Source organism: Tamandua tetradactyla, chromosome 4 (genome assembly GCF_023851605.1).
Source record: "Tamandua tetradactyla isolate mTamTet1 chromosome 4, mTamTet1.pri, whole genome shotgun sequence".
Classification (NCBI taxonomy): Eukaryota; Metazoa; Chordata; class Mammalia; order Pilosa; family Myrmecophagidae; genus Tamandua; species Tamandua tetradactyla.
Genome location: NC_135330.1, coordinates 101398341 through 101419089, shown reverse-complemented (window position 1 = coordinate 101419089; position 20749 = coordinate 101398341). Strand labels below are relative to the sequence as shown.

General features: G+C 42.2%; 1 long non-coding RNA gene across 1 annotated transcript in view; it reads right to left on the bottom strand.

Annotated features, from left to right (window-relative positions):
- Positions 1 to 2461, bottom strand: part of LOC143679235 (uncharacterized) — a 67274-nt gene extending 64813 nt beyond the window's left edge. Inside the window, exon 1 of the long non-coding RNA XR_013173610.1 lies at positions 2362 to 2461. This is a non-coding gene — a long non-coding RNA (uncharacterized LOC143679235). The remainder of the gene's footprint in view (positions 1 to 2361) is intronic.
- Between the last annotated feature and the right edge of the window lie 18288 nt (positions 2462 to 20749).

Sequence of the window (20749 nt, the reverse complement as noted above, 5' to 3'; positions counted from 1 at the left end):
TCTGTATAGTTTAATGTAATGCCTGGATACATTCCAGAGTATACTAAGCAGATAATTAAAAAGTATTGGCAAAGTCCCTTGAGGAATGGGAGGGAAAACATGGAACTATTATACTTTATCATGGGGAAATCCTGGATACTGTGTCAAACATTAAGAACACCCAAATCAATAGGCCAAGCCTTTGATCTTGAGGCTTACTCTTGTGAAGTTTATGTAAGTAGGAGAGAAGTTTAGCCTACTATAGATATACCTAAGAGTTACTTCTGAAGGACCTCTTTTGTTGCTCAGATGGGCCCCTCTCTCTCTAAGCCCAACTCTGCAAGTGAAAATATTGCCCTCCCCCACTACATGGAATATGATATCCAGGGATAAAAAGTCTCCCTGGTGGCATGGGAGATGACTCCCAGGTATAAGCCTGGCTCTGATACCATGGGATCAACAAAGCCATCCTGACCAAAAGGGGGAAAAGAAGTATATCAAATAAGGTACAGTGGCTTAGAGAGTTCAGAGTCGAGAGGCTACTCTAGAGGCCACTGTTATGCAAGGTTCAGCTAGATGTTTCTACCTATCATAACTTGCCAAACCCCAACCAACACCATTCCAGCCAATCCTAAAGAACACTTAAGGCATTATATAAGATTCTACAAAGGTTCCATGCACTAGGGTAACTTTCCAGAAACCTACAACCTCCAGATGGGTTCCTAGACCAGATAAGTCCTAAAATGCAGACAGGCCAGCCTTCCCAGAACAACAACTAGTTCCATCCCTATCCCATTATTTTCCACAGCCCCTTCCACCATGAAAAAGTTAGAATGGGCATAGCCCAAATACTCCTAAAGTGTGGGAGAAAGATCAAAGGTGATAGAGTTACACAGACAAGGTAGGGTTTAACAAATGAGTGTAGGTGCTGAATCATTATATTGATATTTCCTTTAGTCTCCAGTACCTTAGAGCACCTACAAATAAAAACCTAAAATTGTAGAATTGTAACCCATACCAAACTCTGAAATCTATTCTACAACCAAATGTTGTGACGTGCTTTGAAATATATGGCTTTTTGTATACATGTTCTTTTAGTTTGCTAAGGCTGAAATAATGCAACACACCAAAGATGAATTGGCTTTTAATGAAAGGAGATTTCTTTAATAAAAAGGGATTTATTTAGTTTAAAACACACAGTTCTTCAGAGGAAAGGCAGCTAACTTTCATCTGAGGTTTTCTCTTACCAAGGAAGGCACAGGGTGATCTCTGCTGGCCTTCTCGCCAGGCTTTCACGTTCCAATAACTTTCCTCAGGTGATTTCTTTCTGCATCTCCAAAGGCCTGGGCTGAGCTGCAAGGGCTGAGATGAGGTATGCCGAGCTGCTTGGGCTGTGCTGCATTGCGCGCTCTCATTTAAGCACCAGCCAATTAAATCACGCCTCCTAGCCGACTGCATGTGTAATTAGCAACCCATGAGGTTCACATGCCATTGGCTCATGTCCAGAGCATCAGAGCTAGGCACCTTCACCTGGCCAAGTTGACATCTGAACCTAACTACCACATGTTATTTTTCACAAAAAAGAAAGAAAAAAAGGAAAGAGAAGGAAGAGTATAACAGAGAAGATAGGATTTAACAAATAAGCATGACTGCTAAATCATTATTATATTGCTATTTCTTTTGGTCTCGGAGCAGCTAGAAGAAAAAAATGAAAAATCGTGGAACTGTAACTTATACCAAACTTTAAAATCTGTTCTATAACTACTTGTTAAAATGTACTTGGACATTTATTGCTTTTTTGTATATATGTTATATTCCACAACTTAAAAAAATTCATTAAAAATCCACTCAGGAAGGCATGACACAAACACAGTCTTGTCACTGCACCTTCCCCGTGCAGAGCCAGGCCTGACTCCTGTATGCGGTCAGTCCATACGCGTGGACCGCACAGGTGTGGACTGATTTAATCTGTGAGATACTGCACAAGTAATTTAACTTCTCCTGTTCTCCGGCTCACCTACTGTGAGAGGGAAACCTGAGCAAGAGGCTCTCAGAGCTTCCAGCTCTAACACTCCATCGCGGAGACCCCGTGCAATCTCCTGCCCAAATGTGTCCAGCCATGGCGGCCAAAGGAGAGAGAGCCCTGGGCCCTTCGCGAGAGGCTCCCCAGGTTGGAGCCTTCAGTGATATAGCCTCTCAGTCTGCTTCGGGAACTCAGTCTGCTTCTGTGGTTTTTGTTTCCATTTGTTTATTTGCCCCTCCCCTCCTCTAGAGTAGACTCCTCCAATCAAATAAGGAACGGGCCCTCTTTCTGCCGCACTCTCACCCCCGCCCCCAACCCCATAGCCCTAAGACCTCTCTTCTGGACGCCTCTGAAATCACCATTGTTAGGTCGGAGGAACCGGGACGGAAACTGCAACTGAAGCTGTGGAGTCTGTGTCACCCCTCCTTACATGGCTTCTGGAACCGCCCCTTCCAGACACCTGACTTCCAGAACTGATGACCCGCCCCTTCCGACCACCTGACTTATGGAGAACCGCCCCTTCCGGATGTCACCTGACCCCCTTGCTTAAAAGCCGCCCACGCCATCATCCCGGCGCTGACTCACCTCCCTCCATCTTGGGTTTGGTGAGCATGGCCCGTAAGGGCAGAAATAAACCCGCGCGCTTTGAATTCGCCCGTCTTCCTTCCTTTTTTCTCACCCTTTGGCCTCCTAAACCTTTCAGCCATCACTTCGTTGGCATCTCGCTGTCAACTGGCTCGCAGCCTTCAGAAGGAGAGTCCAGCAAGTGATCGGGGACCGCCCTTGGGATCCCCGGGGATCGGAGACGAGGAAACTCCGCTCCGCAGGCTGACCTGATTTCCCCGCGTGGCGGGAGGGGGTCTTTCATTCTAGTTAGTGAAAGGACAGTGTGAAGTGGTGCCTTCCTCCCTCCCCGGACAGCACGCGCACGCTGCTGGTGCTTGCCCTCGGGAGTGTCCTCTCCGCATCGCTCACAGGGGTACGGCAGCACACCTGAAAGAATGGGCTAAAACTCACGTGATTTCTGACTTGTATTTTATGCTCATTTTTGAAAGATACGGTATCTCTTCTTTTTCCATAATTTGTTAAATCAGTAGCCAAAATCATAAGACTGAATTGAAGTGCATGTTTACTATTAATCATTATTTATCATGCTTGCTATTATATATATATATATATATATATACACATTACTTATGCCTTTGGTATTCAAAACTGAAAAGGTATTGACAGCTATGACTAAATGAAGGTGGGATAAACACTATGGTGCTAAAACAGGGGCACATTTGGTAAAAACATTGAAAAGAACCTTAGTAAGACACAACTGATAGTTCCTCTAATAGAATGTATTCTATCTTTACAAAGATTTTATAGGTCAATTTCACATCACAAGGCATAAATAATAGGACCATATGGCTTTAATTCCCAAAATCTGATTTCATTTTACAGTTGCAATTTTGAAATATTGATGGGCACATTTTAATCCATATTTAAAAGCTCTGTGTATTTATTTCTGTTTATAATGCTTAACTACATTCTAAGAGATTCAAAGATTAATGTTATTTCCAACATGAAAATGTGCAATGTATTTTTAGTGATATTTAATGCATAAACATGAAGAATTCTGCCAATAATATAGGTTACACCACAGCAGATTGCACTATTATTTATAGGATAACTGTCTGAGGAGTGAAATGAACCCTTAAAAAGGTGGCTACAAAAATAATGTGAGACACACCGAAGTGCACTATTCTGTAGACAAATAAATAGAAGATGGAAACATAGGCAAAAGAAAGATTCATGATAGACTAGATAGATGCAGATGGACAGACAGATAGATACAGACAGAGAGACAACTATATTTGAGCCAATTATCTTAAATGAAAAGGAGTACAAAGGCCATTCATTGGATTGGCAGGCATTCACCACCCTCTATTATGGGTATAAGAATCAATAAATTAACACTGGCTGGTCTTTTATGCACACTTTCTAATGTTAGTTGATAACAAGGTGAGAAAGGACATCTTCGTGCTCTTTTTCACTGTTTAAAATCTAAGAAATTTTCTAGCTCCAAATAATGCCCCCTAAATGTGTGTGTAAAATGAGTGAGCAGCCTTTTAGGGCTGAGATTTTAACTTTCTGTGTTTCCCTAAAGGGCTCTCTTAAGCATGTGCATCAGAGAGTCTTACATAAAATATAGTGCAAATTTAGTTGTGACAGGTGTACTCACGGTCTGTGATCTAGGTTTTCGTTTTTGTGGGTTGTTTGGTGGCAATAAGGGAAATGAAAGTGAAAATATCCAAGGAAGGGGACGGATAGTAGAAAACTGCCAGCTGTCTCTCTCGCAGCCTGTGTTCTCCTGGGTAGTGGTGGGAGAACCAGGTCTCTTGCTTTTCAGTGGGTTTGACAGAAATAGGGAACGCGTACCCCCACTTTCAGGATGTGCTCATCTGGCTGGGGTACATTTGCAGACCAGGAGCCCTATGACGAGCTGTAAGGGGAAACACGGGGGACCTCTTAGAAAGAACAGTGGTGATGCATCATTTATCACAAACCCGGGGTAGAGCTGTGGACACATCTGTGAGGTGATTTGAAAAGGATCATAGCTCCAAGGAACTTAGTGTTGGAAGTGGCCACTTGCAAGAGTTTTACTTTTTGGCAAAAAGCAGCCAGTTTATGCTCAATTTACTTAACAATCTGGATATTGTTTTGACAACTAAAGCAGTGGCTTTGACTATTAAACAAGGTTTTTTTTAATAATTAAAAAATAACTGACAGCTTTTTTTATTATTAATGAGAACACCAATATACACTTATTGTTATGATTTATTTATTTTCCTAGTATTTTGTTTCCTTTTGCTTTTCTGAATGAGGAAACCATATATATTCATGGTGAAAACTAAAAATATTTGAAAAATGCATAATATTGCATTTTATTATTCCACCATGCAGATCTATACACTATTTACACATTAATGTACATTTCCCATTTGATGGATTTGTGGATGGAATAGATATATAAAAATAAAGATCTAGCTATTGATCGATATATTTTTATTCAACAATTTTGGCTCATATCTCAATACAGGCTTATATTCTCCATTTTTATGTAATAGTAATGCTTACGCATAACATTTTTTAGTGCTGTATAATTTTCAAAGTTCCATCTGTACAATACTTGATTTAACTGGTCCCTATTTGATTTTTGGATTGTTTCCTGTTTAATTGTTCGTTATATGGATGCAGCTTTAATAAATAAACTCGTCTAAACTTTCTCTACAAACGTTTATTTCCTCAGGGAATTTTCTTAATAATAAAATCCTAGGATTAAAGTGTATGAGCCCTTAAAGAATATTTATGTGCATTTTTAAATTGCTTTCCCTACAGGTTGGACCAATTTTTATTTCCATCCTTTTCTGCATTTCACTGTCTAGAGAATTATTTAGGAAATTATAGTGAACATGATGTGGGACAAATTATGTCTCAGTGTTGTTTTAACTTAGTTCCTTTTGCACATTTTTTCCAAACATTGATTGATTACCTTTATTGATCTTTAAAATTGCTTATTAACATGTTGTTTGCCATTTTCCTCTTAATCTTTACGAAGCCTTTGGGTATGTGTTACTTTAGTGGGTGGAAATTTGATTTATTTACATTTTGTTTAGGGAGACTGGATATCTTAATTCATCAATAAAGTTTACAGATGTAATTCTACAATGTGCAATGGCAAACAATCAGGAGAATGTTTTAATGTATTTGTAACCAATAGTAGTAATTAGTGTAATAGGATTTGCCTAATCAATCTGGCATGTGAATACAACCATACTTCTTTCATTTATCCAATGAATCAAGGCTTCAGTGGCCTTTTTAGCATAAAGCCCCATCTTTCCCTCTTTCCTTGAGTTGTTCGAGCACCCCAGGTACTTGGTCATTTACATTTCTTTTAGAGGCTCTGCTCTTGCTTCCAACGGCTGAGTGATGTGTCAGCTACACTCTGCACAGCCCATGCAGCCCATTGGCATCTGAGTCCGTGGCAGCCACAGCGAGCAGCTTTGCACACTGGCCTTACATCCCCTCATGCGCAACCACCCCTGCTCTAGTGAGGCTATGGCCATTCCAGATCACTGCCGAGCTCAGGCTTGCCAATGTCACACTCAACAGGGAGTCACTTCCCAGAACATGAAGTCTCAAATCTGGCTGCACACTGGGCCAGGACAAGCCCTCCTCCTGAGGACACGTTAGCAGCTGGGCACGAGGCTGGCATCCCCCTGGTCAGCAGGGATCACTCCTCTTTGAGTCTTTTTTTTTTTTCGCATGGGCAGACTCCAGGAATTGAACCTGGGTCTCCGGCATGGCAGGCGAGAACTCTGCCTGCTGAGCCACCGTTGCCCACTGTTCTAGTTTGCTAGCTGCCAGAATGCAACACACCAGAGACACATTGGCTTTTAATAAAAGGGGATTTATTTTGTTAGTTCTTCAGAGGAAAGGCAGCTAACTTTCCACTGAGGTTCTTTCTTACATGGAAGGCACAGGATGGTCTCTGCTGGTCTTCTCTCCAGGCCCCTGGGTTCCAACAACTTCCCTGGGGTGACTTCTTTCTGCATCTCCAAAGGCCTGGGCTGAGCTGCAAGTGCTGAGATGAGGAATGCCGAGCTGCTAGGCTGTGCTACCTTGCACTCTCTCATTTAAGCACCAGCCAATTAAGTCAAACATCACTCATTGCAGCAGACATGCCTCCTAGCTGACTGCAGATGTAATTAGCAACAGATGAGGTTCACATACCATTGGCTTATGTCCGCAGCAACAAAACTAGGTATGCTCACCTGGCCAAGCTGAAAACTGAATCTAACTAACACATGTCCACCCCTTGTCATCTTGGCAACTTCAAGCATCACCTTAAACTGGTGCAAAAAATTCTCTTCTTGCTGTGGACCTGTGAATCTCAAAACAATTTATCTGATGCCAATATGCAAAGGAAGATAAACACAGGATCCATAGGGAGGAACTGAAGGAAAACCTGCAGGCAAACACCATTGGATTTCAAAGTCTGAGAGTCATTCATCCTTCAGCTGTAGAAAGTGGCAGTCCCCCCCTTTCCGAGGGCCTATGCAGTGGCCCGCTTCTTTCCAAATCAACCTCGGGGAACATCGAGACCACCTTTTGGCTCTACTCTCTCCAAGCATCAGGGAAACCCCAGGACTCTCTGCCATTTCTGGGGCACACGCTAAACCCCTCCATGTGGTGGCAGCCAGGCTCTCCCAGTCCCCCAAGGAGAGTGCTCTGCCTTCTCCAAGGCCTGAGGCTGCACAACTCTTCCACTGCAATGAGAGGGGAGATTCATCCTCACCCTTCAGGGTAAACTCACCCTCTCCATGTATATGAATGGGTTCACTCTCCTGGCCGAGCTTTCTTGACTTCAGACCCGAGCTTCCATGGTTCTCACTCTGCAAACTCCAATCTCTCCCTTTTGTGTCCTCCTTTGTCAAGATTGGCAGTGGTTCCATTTACACCAACAGTCTCTTCATGCACTCCAGGACTTCTCCATCATTCTCTTCACAATTCCTCCAAAATCTTCCCCCTAGCCATCCAAAACACTGTTCAAACATATCTGGCATTTGCAAACTGCAGCAGCACCCCACTGTCCGGTACAAAATCTGTTCTAGTTTGCTAGCTGCTGGAATGCAACACACCAGAGACAGATTGGCTTTTAATAAAAGGGGATTTATTTTGTTAGTTCTTCAGAGGAAAGGCAGCTAACTTTCCACTGAGGTTCTTTCTTACATGGAAGGCACAGGATGGTCTCTGCTGGTCTTCTCTCCAGGCCCCTGGGTTCCAACAACTTTCCCCGGGGTGACTTATTTCTGCACCTCCAAAGGCCTGGGCTGAGCTGCAAGTGCTGAGATGAGGAATGCCAAGCTGCTAGGCTGTGCTACCTTGCACTCTCTCATTTAAGCACTAGCCAATTAAGTCAAACGTCACTCATTGCAGCAGACACGCCTCCTAGCTGACTGCAGATGTAATTAGCGACAGATGAGGTTCACGTACCATTGGCTTATGTCCGCAGCAACAAGACTAGGTATGCTCACCTGGCCAAGTTGACAACTGAATCTAACTAATACATGACAGTGGATTATTGTAAGCTCACCCAGGTAGTAACTCCAATTGCAGCTGCTGTTCCAGATGTAGTATCATTGCTTGAGCAAATCAGTACATCCCCTGGTACCTGGTATGCAGCTACTGATCTGGCAAATGCTTTTTTCTCAATAGCTATTAGTAAGGACCACCAGAAACAGTTTGCTTTCAGCTGGCAAGGTCAGCAATATACTTTCACTGTCCTACCTCAGGGGTGTATCAACTCTCCAGCCCTATGTCATAATCTTGTTTGCAGAGACCTTGATGGTTTCTGCCTGCCACAGGACATCACACTGGTCCATTATATTGATGATCTCATGTTGATTGGACCTAGTGAGCAAGAAGGAGCAACTACTCTAGATTTACTGGTAAGGCATTTGCTTGTCAAAGGATGAGAAATAAACTAACAAAAATACAGGGGCCTTCCACCTCAGTAAAATTTGTAGGTGTCCAGTGGTGTGGGGCATGTTGAGATATCCCTTTAAGGTGAAGGAGAAGTTGCTGCATCTGGCCCCTCCCACAACCAAAAAAGAGAAACAACACCTAGTTGGTCTTTTTGGATTTTGGCGACAACATATTCCTCATTTGGGTGTGCTACTCCAGCCCATTTATCGAGTGACCAGAAAAGCTGCTAATTTTGAGTGGGGACCTGAATAAGAAGAGACTCTGCGACAGGTCCAGGCTGCTGTACAAACTGCTTTGCCACTTGGGCCATATGATCCAGCAGACCCAATGGTGCTGGAAGTGCCAGTGGCAAATAGAGATGCTGTCTGGAGACTTTGGCAGGCCCCTATAGGAGAATCACAATGCAGACCCTTAGGAATTTGGAGCAAAGCCTTACCATCTGCTGCAGATAACTACTCTCCTTTTGAGAAACAGCTTTTGGCCTGCTACTGGGCCTTAGTAGAGACTGAACGCTTAACCATGGGCCACCAAGTTACCATGAGAACTGAGTTGCCTAACATGAGTTGGGTGTTGTCTGACTCCCCAAGCCATAAAGTTGGGCATGCACAGCAGCACTCTACTGTAAAATGGAAATGGTATATACGAGATAGAGCCAGAGCAGGTCCTGAAGGTACAAGTAAGTTACATGAAGAAGTGGCACAAATGCCCATGGTTTCCACTCCTGCTTCCACATTACCTTCTCTTTCCCAGACCAGAGCTATGGCCTCTGGGGGAGTTCCTTACAGTGAATTGACTGAGGAAGAGAAAATTCAGGCCTGGTTTACAGATGGTTCAGCACAATATGCAGGTACCACCCAAAAGTGGACAGCTGCAGCATTACAACCCCTTTCTGGGGAGTCCTTGAAGGACAGTGGTGAGGGGAAATACTCCCAGTGGGCAGAACTTCAAGCAGTACACCTGGTTGTTCATTTTGCTCGGAAGGAAAACTGGCCAGAGGTGTGTTTGTGTACTGACTCATGGGCTGTTGCTAATGGTTTGGCTGGATGGTCAGGGACTTGAAAAGACCATAATTGTAAAATTGGTGACAAAGAGGTCTGGGGAAGAAGTATGTGGGTAGACCTTTCTGAGTGGGCTAAAAACATGAAGATATTTGTGTCCCATGTGAATGCACACCAGAGGGTGACTTCAGCAGAGGAAGATTTTAATAATCAAGTGGATAAGATGACCCGTTCTGTGGATACCAGTCAGCCTCTTTCCCCAGCAACTCCTGTCATTGTCCAATGGGCTCATGAACAAAGTGGTCATGGTGGTAGGGATGGAGGTTATGCATGGGCTCAGCAACATGAACTTCCACTCACCAAGGCTGACCTGGCTACAGCCACTGCTGAGTGCTCAATCTGCCAGCAGCAGAGACCCACACTCAGCCCCCAATATGGCACCATTCCCCGAGGTGACCAGCCAGCTACATGGTGGCAGGTTGATTGTTTGGACCACTCCCTTCATGAAAGGGGCAGTGATTTGTTCTAACTGGAATAGACACATACTCTGGATATAGGTTTGTTTTCCCTGAAAGCAATGCTTCTGCCAAAACTACCATCTATGGGCTTACAGAATGCCTTATCCATCGTCATGGTATTCCGCATAGCATTGCTTCAGATCAAGGAACACACTTCACAGCAAATGAAATGCAGGAATGGGAGCATGCTCATGGAATTCTCTGGTCTTACCATGTTCCCCATCATCCAGAAGCAGCTGGATTGATAGAATGGTGGAATGGCCTTTTGAAAACTCAATTACGGTGCCAACTAGGTGGCAAAAACTTGAAAGGCTGGGGTAATGTTCTCCAGGAAGCTGTGTATGCTCTGAATCAGCATCCGCTGTATGGTGCTGTTTCTCCCATAGCCAGGATCCATGGGTCCAGGAACCAAGGGGTGGAAATGGGTGTGGTGCCACTCACTATTACCCCTAGTGATCCACTAGGAAAATTTTTGCTTCCTGTCCCTGCTACCCTGAGTTCTGCTGGTCTACAGGTTTTAGTTCCAAAATGGGGTGTGCTTCCTCCAGGAGAAACAACAGTGATACCACTGAACTGGAAGTTAAGATTGCCACCTGGTCACTTTGGGCTACTTATGCCTCTGGATCAACAAGCCAAGAAGGGGATTACATTATTGTCTGGGGTAATTGACCCTGACTATCAGAAGGCAGTAGGACTGCAGCTACATAATGGAGGTAAAGAAGAGTTTTCTTGGAATATAGGAGATCCCCTAGGGTGTCTATTAGTACTACCATGCCCTGTGATTAAAATCAATGGAAAACTGCAGCAACACAATCCAGGCAGGACTACTAATGGCTCTGAAACTTCAGGAATGAAGGTTTAAGTCACCCCACCAGGCAAAGAACCACGGCCAGCTGAAGTGCTTGCTGAGGGTAAAGGGAACATGGAATGGGTAGTGGAAGAAGGTAGTGATAAATATGAACTTCGACCACGTGATTGGTTACAGAAACGAGGACTGTAATGCTGTTTTGTTCATGTTATATTATTTAAGTTGTAAGATATCAAGTTTAAGAATGAATGTTGCCTAAGGATTTACACCCTATTCTGGAGAGATTTAATGTGTTTCCAGTTATATGCAGGACAGTTGAGTATTGTCAGGTAAAAGAAAAAATGTGTGCTTATTTGTTTTCATTTGGAAATTAAGTATGGTTTAAGGTGATATATATATATATATATATATATATATAGGTGCCAAGTTGACAAGGGGTGGACTGCCATGGTTAGGAACATGTGTCAACTCGGCCAAGTTGTGGTACCCGTTTATTTGATTGGGCAAGTACTGGCCTGTCTGTTGCAATGAGGACATTTCATAGGATTAGGTCATGATCACATCAGCTGCATCCACAGCTAATTCCATTTTTAATCAGCCAAAGGGGAGTGTCTTCTGCAATGAGTGATGCTTAATCTGATCACTGGAAGCTTTTAAGGAGGATTCAGAAGAAACAGGCTCTTCCTGTTTTGGCTGGTGAGCCTCTCCTGTGGAGTTCATCCAGACCCTCCATCGGAACCATCTGCTTCACAGCCTGCCCTGCGCATTTAGGACTCTGCATTCCTGCGGTCACGTGAGACACTTTTATATATTTTATATTTGCAAGTGTTCCCTGTTGATTCTGTTTCGCTAGAGAACCCTAACTAATACAGCAATGTCTGCTAGATTTCTCTCCAGGCTTCTTGTTTCATGAAGCTCCCCCAGAGGCATTTTCCTTCTTCATCCCCAAAGGTCTCTGGCTGCATGAGCTCTCATGGTTCTTGTGGCTCTCTCCAAAATGTTTCCTCTTTTAAAAGATTCCAGTAAACTAATCAAAACCTACCTGGAATGGGCGAGCCACATCTCTGCGGAGATAAGCTAATCATGTTTCCGACATAAAGTGTTGAATAGGGATTTAAAGAAATGACTGCCTCCAAAGATGGATGAGGATTAAAACATGGCTTTTCTAGGGCACATAATCCTTTCAAACGGGCACACCAGCCCACCCACGTAAAGTAAGCCCTTACCAGTCACTCTCTATCTCGCCATCTTGTTCATTAGAATCAGCTGCTGTCACTGTTTCTCGTTGCCTCACTTGTTTTCCTGTTCTTTTATTATCTGAAATTCTGACTAGAATGTGAGCTCAGTGAGGCCAGGTCTTGTCTTGTTTTGTTTATTCCCATACTGTTCTTTTCAAAGTGCCAGGCAGATGTCTGAGTTAAAAATCCAAATGTTTCCCAAATAACATGAATAAATTAATGAGTGAATAAAGAACCTAAGTAGCCAATCCACAGGTATGTTGTCTTTCCAGGTACACAGGTTTGAGAGAGAACTTTTTTGAGATTTATAAATTCCATCAATAGCTAGCCATCCTCATAAGTTAAGTAAGAAATAATGCAATGGAAATTTCAATAGATTGTGAAGTCGTTGGCAATTAATTAAGACATATTCACAGGTGGTGTTTTTAGTTGTACCCACAGGCAGTTGGAACTTTTGAAGAGAAAAAAAATATGGGAATGAAAATACTGGGTATGAAAATGGAATTTTAAAAATGCACATTTCCAAATTATGACTCAAGATACCAGACTGATACTTCTTATCCCTTGCCCGGAAGCTATGTCATCTGAATGGGAAAAATATTATCCCAGAGATAGAGGACTTGATAAAGAGGAATTTAAACTGAATTTGGAGACTGATAGAAACAAATTTTCTTGGTAAACACATGAATTTGGTTTCTATACAAATAGAAAGTTTAACATAGCCAGACAAAAGGAGGTGATCAGTGTCACACAAGGAAACAATTTAACTGAGCACAGCTATGTAACTTAATCCCTGTATGCTTAGAAGAGGAGGATGGACAGAAACGAACGAGATTACCCATCACAGTGGGACTCACATCACCCTCAGACTTGGCTTGAGAATATGGAAGCGAGAGAGCAGGCACATTCAATGAAACTGACTTGTTAAGAAAGGACAAGTGGGACAGGTGAGCTCAGGATCAACACATAAGCACAGGAAAGTGACACATCTGATGGGGATTATCCTTGAAAGAATGTGAATAAGGCTCAAGTGAGAAGATTCTGACGGGGTACCCTATCTTGCCAGATGAAGGAAGTTGAGTATAACCGTTGCAGTATCTGAATTAAGTTTGTAAATTAGATGACAGCATCGCACTGTTAAATTCTTGATTGTGTACAGTAGTTATATGAAGAATGTGCTTTTTGGGATGGAATGCACTAAGAAGGTAGTGGTAGAGGGCATTGTGTCTGCAGCTTACTCTCTAAATTGGAGTTAATCTACTGCACAGAAGTAAGCAAATCACCCAAGGAAGATGTCAGATGTCACTGAAATATTACACATCACCATTAGCCAGGCAAGGGTGTACTGTGCTACTGTGCTTTCAGAAACTGGAGTAATGTTCTATAACAGGAAATGAAATTTTAAAGGAGGGCTTTATCCCCCAAAGAAAAGTGGATTTTATCCCAAAACAAAATACTGCTAGGACACTGAGAGAAATTCCATAGAAAAAAATCCAAGATGATAAAGCTAAAAGCAGAGTAAGATCATATAAAATACCAGAAAGAAAGTTTATATAAAATATTAACCTTCTCATTTCAGAAGGCAATTAAGGCAATGTTTTCTCACATCCATAATAATTTTCTCTTTTAAAACCATCTTCCTGAGAGTAATTTCTTCACCACACTCTGTAAATGACATATAAAAAGCCCCATGTTTCTAAGACAATCAGGAAAACTTTATACACTAAGAGATCCTTATACTTATTAGATAAACTGAAAAATAAAAACACACTCCCTAATGTTTCTGCCTAAACTACTCCCCCCCCCCCCGCCCCCCTGCAGAGCCTCACCTGGGCTCCCTCCTCACAGGTGCACCAGGGGGTGATTTTTCCTCAAGCCCCGACAACAGGGATGAGTTCTTTTCTGCCCTTCTCGGCTAATTGCTAATTCTTTCCCAAAGCTAGTTAGTTGTTATTTTCACTGGAAGTCTTGTGGTTTCACGCCCCATGAGAAACTTCGCTATAATTAGTGCATACATCAGATAGGATGGCACTTGGCCTTTTTGTTTGTCTCCCCTTTCTAGATACTGAAGAAAGAACGTGAGATGAGATTGCTTCTTTCTCACTGCCAAAATCCAAGACAGTCTTTGCAGGCTCTATGGATTTCATAACAGCAAATTAGTTTTTAAAAGAAGCATACCTAAGTCTGCAACTTTGTAAAATATAGAACTGTTCCCTCAACCTCAACCTCTTATGTAATTCTACTCTGCCCTTCAGTCTGGGGTGGGGGAGAAAGACACCCCCTGCAGAGGATGCCCGCTCACCCACCTGAAGGAGCACAGCTGCTCGCTGTTGTCCTGAGGACGGACAGTTGATTATGGGAGCATCCACAGTGCTGTGACAACCACAGCAGGACAATCACTGGAATTACATAGTCTTTGAAAAAAAAAAATAGAAATTCGCAAATCACACTTCAGACCTGCTGGATCAGGAATTCTGAAGGAACCCTTTGGGGCTTTATCTTTTTAAAAAGTAAGCTTTGCATTCCTGAGGTGTCCCCAGGATGAGAGCTGCTCGCATTCTAGGATAAGTGAGGAGGAGAAAGGGGGCGGGGGGGTTGCTGTTATTACATTGTTCCAAACGGGGTGCAAAGTAGAGAAGGAAAATGATGGGATGAAAGTTAGAAGCTGTAAGGTTCAGAGAGCTGGCAGAGCTGGCCTCTGTTTTCATGAATAAGTATGCACTTATAAATCAACTATGCTATCTTTATAAAATGGGATGTTCCTCAGCAGTGAAAGTTGGAGAACTATTGTCACAGAAACCACATTTATGAATCTCATACTATCAATTTAAGTAAATGAAATCAGGCACAAAAGAGCATATATTCTCTGTGATTCCATTTATAACATTTCAAAACCTGACAAAACGAATTTTACAGAGCCTGTCATTAAATGTTGTTTACCCTTGGGGGTTCTTGCCTGGGAGTGGCTGGCTGGATGCTCTTGAGGCTATTTTGTTCACTTTTCTGTATGTATTGTATCAATAACTTAAAAAATAGGCATAAACATGTTTGTCAGACAGAGAGGTGCTTCAGGAGAGCAGCCCCCAGAGAGTAGCCCCAGCGCACAGCTGGGCATTCTGCTGGGCAGGGTACAGCTGGCTCAGTGCCTCCAGCTGCAGCAAATCTGGGATCAGCCACAAAGTTGAATGGTTTCATGTCCCATGAGAAAGGACAAAATCTATGCTCTGGGACCTGGCCATTCTGCCCACAACGACTACAGTAAGAAGAGGCAGTCTTCACTCCAGAGATCTAAGTTTGGCTGCCCAAGACCTTGTCAGCTCTACATTGTAGCCAAAAGCTCCCACTGCAAAGTTCCACCCCAGGCCTGCTTTCCTTCCACAGGAGTCAACTCTGCATTGCAGCCTAATATTCTCCCTGCAGAGTTCCACCCCAGGCCTGCTTTCCTTCCATGGAGTCAGCTCTGCATTGCAGCCTAACTCTCTCCCTGCAAAGTTCCACCCCAGGCCTGCTTTCCTTCCAAAGGTGTCAACTCTGCATTGCAGCCTAACGCTCTCCCTGCAAAGTTCCACCCCAGGCCTGCTTTCCTTCCATGGAGTCAGCTCTGCATTGCAGCCTAATATTCTCCCTGCAGAGTTCCACCCCAGGCCTGCTTTCCTTCCACAGGAGTCAGCTCTGCATTGCAGCCTAACGCTTTCCCTGCAGAGTTCCACCCCATGCCTGCTCTCCTACCACAGGAGTCCGCTCTGCGTTGCAGCCTAACGCTCTCCCCATAAAGTTCCACTCAAAGCTTGCTTTCCTTCCATGGATTCAGCTCTGTGTCCTGCCCAGTCTCACCTACTTCCCCTTCATCTCATAGGTGTTACTCCATCTCACACACCCGGTAAATATCTTGTATCCGCAACTTGCTCTCAGTGTCTACTTCCCAAAACTTCCCGGCACAATATAGGAAGTTCATGATATCTAATTTTTATTGATTGTTTATTTATTCAGCTAGACTTTCAAGAAATATGTATTGAACTATAATTGAACACTGCTCTGCTTTCTGGAATGCAGTAGGAAGACACGCAGACTCTGTCTCCATGAAGCTGAGCATCTGGACGGAGAGGCGCAAAGGAATGCTTTGAGGCCAGGTCGCAATGTGTGCCATGAAAAAAGCAGAGCGAGGAGGAGAACGTGTGGGGAAGGGCACTGGTTCAGAGAGGGGGCCAATAAGCCGATTTTACATGAAAATCTGAATGAAGTGAAAATGTGAAGTATAGAAATATTTTGGCCACACACATTCCAGGCAAAAGGAACAGAGCAGGCAAGGTAATACAGATTAATTGAAAATCAAATAATGTCATTTGTTTAGTGTCTTATATGTGTCAATCATTCTGCCTGATAAATTCTACTTCATTTATTCTTCCCAATAACTAAAAGGTTATATTATACTCATTTACATGTGAGATGTGGGATTCAGAGTAGTATAATCCAGGAGACAAATCCAAATTTTTTCTTACTTGAAGACCTTCTCTTTTTTTACCTAATACCACCTACAAGAAAATACAGAAATTGGCATTTAAGTGTAAAACAATGCAGCATATGATTATGCATAACAAAATTAGAAGTTAAGATTGGTTTTCCTAGAAAACAGAATGGAGAAATGTTAAATTGGACCCTTACCTGATATCATACAGTAAAAAAAAAACAAACAAACAAACAAAAAAACCTACTTGGACTGAAGAGTATCAACAAATAGGCAAAATAGTTAAATTAATCAGAAAAGAGAGGACACAAATTACCAATATCTAGAATAAGAGCTGTGACATCACTATGAAATCTAAAGATATGAAAAGAACACCAAGGGAAAACAATGCCAACATAATGCCAATAAATTTGATGTCAGTTGAAATTGGGGAAATTCCTTGAAAAGCACACACTACCAGCGCTCACTTAGGAAGAAATAGATATCATGAAAAGCCCTATATCTACTAAAGAAACTGAAGTTGTAGTTAAAAACCTCTCCCAAAATCAACCTCCAGGCCCAAATGGCATCATTGGCAAATTCTAACACACAATTCTTTATAAAAATTCTCAAAATCGATTTTCTTAAATGTGCAAAAGATTTGAAAGGCTCTTTTTTAAAGAAGATACAAAGATGACATATAAGCATGCAGAAAGATGCTCAACATCATTTGTTGTTAGGAAAATGCTAATTAAAATAGGATATGATTACACAACTATAATAATGGTGGACCATAAGTTTTGGCAAGGATGTGGAGCAAATGGAATTTCTATGCATTGTTGGTGCAAATAAACTATGGTACAGCTACTTTAAAAAGTTTTGTAGTTTCTTAAAAATGTTAACACACACACCTAGCATATGACCCAGCTATTCCACTCCTAAGTATTTATCCAAGAGAAATGAAAGCCTGTACCACACAAATGCTTCTACAATAGTGTCCATAGTGATAGGGCTTGCAATAGCCAAAAACTGGAAACAGCCCAGTTGACCATCAACAAGTGATTTGATAATCAAATTGTGGTATATTCATACAATGGAATTTTATTCAGCATTAAAAAGAAATGAACTATTAAAATATGCAACGACAGAGATAAATATGAAAGATACTGCAAAAAGCAAGACAAAAAATTGTGCATACTATAATTCCATTTGTGTACACTCATAGAAAATGCAAACTGATCTATAATGACAGAAAGCAGACCAATGGTTGCCTGTAGATGAGGCCAGAGAGTGCGTGAGGGAAGAATTGACTTTTGGGGATGATGGATATGTTCATTTTTTTATTGTGGTGATAATTTCATTTAATCAATATTTTGAAACATTCACTATACATTTTAAATATATACAAGGTAGTGTATAGAAATTATGTCTCAATAAAGCCATTTATTTAAAAAATGCATTTGAAGGAAAATCAAGTAGTGTTTTAAGGAAATGTAAAGATTGTGATTTGAAGTGATAACTGCAGATAGAAAAATTAAGCAAAAAAAGCCAAAGGCAGAATCTTCCAGGCAGCCATGAGAAGGACAAGGCATCATGCATTTCTAGACATTTAGGTGAAAGAAGAATGAAACCCCTAGGACTTTTCTTGAATTCAGTGAAAAGACCAGGGTCAACATCTTGAAACAGATAATCTTTACACATCAAATATGAATAGATGAGAGATTAGGGAGATAGAGAATCAATATAATCTCTCTAAGGACATGGGCCTCCAGCCTCCTGCCTGGAAACCTGAAGTGCTCAATCGGTGTCTCTTATGAGAGATGAACGGTCATTATAAACATCAGCCTGTTGTGTGGTTAAATGGGTGAGCACAGTGGGTTGAAGACAAAGAAGCATCCATATTTCTTATAACTGTATTAGCTTATAATACCTAGTATCTTAACAGCTGTATTCAGATACAATGTATTTCCTAAATTGAGATTTCTCCCAATTTATAGATTCTCCAAATATTGTTAACTATAATGAGACATTAAACTTGTAATATGAAAATAAATCTAATCTAATGAGCCATGCAAGTTTCAGAAATTATTTATAAAAATAATTTTCTATGTTTACCAGATAATACAAGATGATGTGGGCCTTAAGGTGAATTTGGCCAATTTGGGAGGAAATTGAAGAGGGACTAGCTGTTAATCTAGCCTCGTCCAACAGGAACATGTGACTTGGTTGTCTGCACGTTCCTGGACTAGCACTTGGGGAGCAGAATCGTACAGGGTAAGACAGTGCAAGGGACCAGGGTTGGTCAACACCCTAACTTCCCTGGGCTCACCCTGTTTTGTAAACCATGCTCCTTTAGCTGTATTTCCCACAGCCCCAACACAGTAATTCTGACTCGCGTATTGTGGTGGTCCAGGACGCATTTTCTGGCTGCCCTTTCAGCAGCCCCCCACCCCCACCCCAGGGTGGCTCTTCAGTCTTCCTGAGATTGACCAGAAAGCCCTGTGAGAACATTGCAAAAGCCTCAGGCTGTGACAAGGCAAACTGTTGCCTTACCTCCCCATTGGTTCATATCCTTAGGCTCTTTGGCCCCGATGGTGTGTTCTAGTTTGCTAGCTGCCAGAATGCATTATACCAGAAACAGAATGGCTTTTAAAAAGGGGAATTTAATAAGTTGCTAGTTTACAGTTCTAAGGCCAAGAAAATGTCCCAATTAAAACATGTCTATAGAAATGACCAATCACAGGCATCCAGGGAAAGATACATTGGTTCAAGAAGGCCAATGAAGTTCAGGGTCTCTCTCTCAAGTGAGAAGGCACATGGTAAACACCGTCACAGCTTCTCTCTCATCTGAAAGGGCACATGGCGAACACGGCATCATCTGCTAGCTTCTACTCCTGGCTTCCTGTTTTGTGAAGCTCCCCGGGAGGCATTTTCCTTCTTTATCTCCAAAGGTTGCTGGCTGGTGAACTCTGCTTCTCACAGCTATGCCGTTCTGCTGTGCCGTCTCTGAATCTCTCCCTCCAAAATGTTTCCTCTTTTATAGGACTCCAATAAACCAATCAAGACCCACCCAGATGGGTGGAGACATGTCATCACCTAATCCAGTTTAACAACCACTCTTGATTAAATCACATCATCCAGGAAAATGATCTGATTACAGTTTCAAACATACAGTATTGAATAGAGACTGCTCCACCTTCATGAAATGGGATTTTGATCACAACTTGGCTTTTCTAGGGGGCATACTTCCTTTCAAACCAGCACAGAGTGGGCTCTGTCATTTCTCCCCAGGAATGCGTGTGTGTGTGTGTGTGTTTGGGTGCCTGTGTGCATTTCAGTCAGAGAGGAGTGGCGTGAGGAAGGATTCTAGGGTTTTACAATACAAAGCCCCTCAATTTCTCCAAGTGCTCTCTGATTTTAGAAATCTTGGCAGAAGCCTTTGGCATTCTCCTGTCTCCTTTTACCATCAGAGCACAGAACTAACTCTCTAATGAAACTGCCAGGAATAAACTAAGGTCTCTTAGTTCTCCAGGACAAATATTCAAACTTGCTTCTATTACGTTATGCAAATATGCATGCATTTATTCTAAAGAGACCTTAACTATCAGCGGCCTAAAATTTCTGCTTAATATGTGCTTAAAATCAAAGAGGAAACATCGGTTATATGACTTACTACTTCTATTTAAATACTGAAATCCTTCATTTAATTAGCCAGGTGAGTGCTCACACCTGGAAGAACGGATGTCCTGCCTCCCCCTGCTTCCACCCTCTGCTATTATATCTCCTGCTGGTACCTCCCACTGGACAAACCCAACTTCACATCATCAGTAAAGGAGCTAGCCATAGTCAGGCTCCCAGAAAGGCTAAGAAGGACAGACAGGGATGGAGGATGGATGGGATTCATAAGGGGAATAACAAGCAGCTCCTTGCCTTCCTTTTTCTCATGTCCCTCCCCAAAAGCATCCACTTGAAACTCTTTAATGATTCTTTTGCTATTTACCTCTACAATGCTATTAAACTCACTGAGATGGCTAGTCCTTGGTTTTCCAGTTGTAGACATTATCTATGGACCTTCCAATTTCAAGGCCCTCCCCCATCTAAACTCATGCAAACACATTTAATATTTTTATTCATCCAACATTGTTATATATTAAGTTTGGCTAAATTAGCCTTCTGAATTTATATAACTATCATTATTTACACA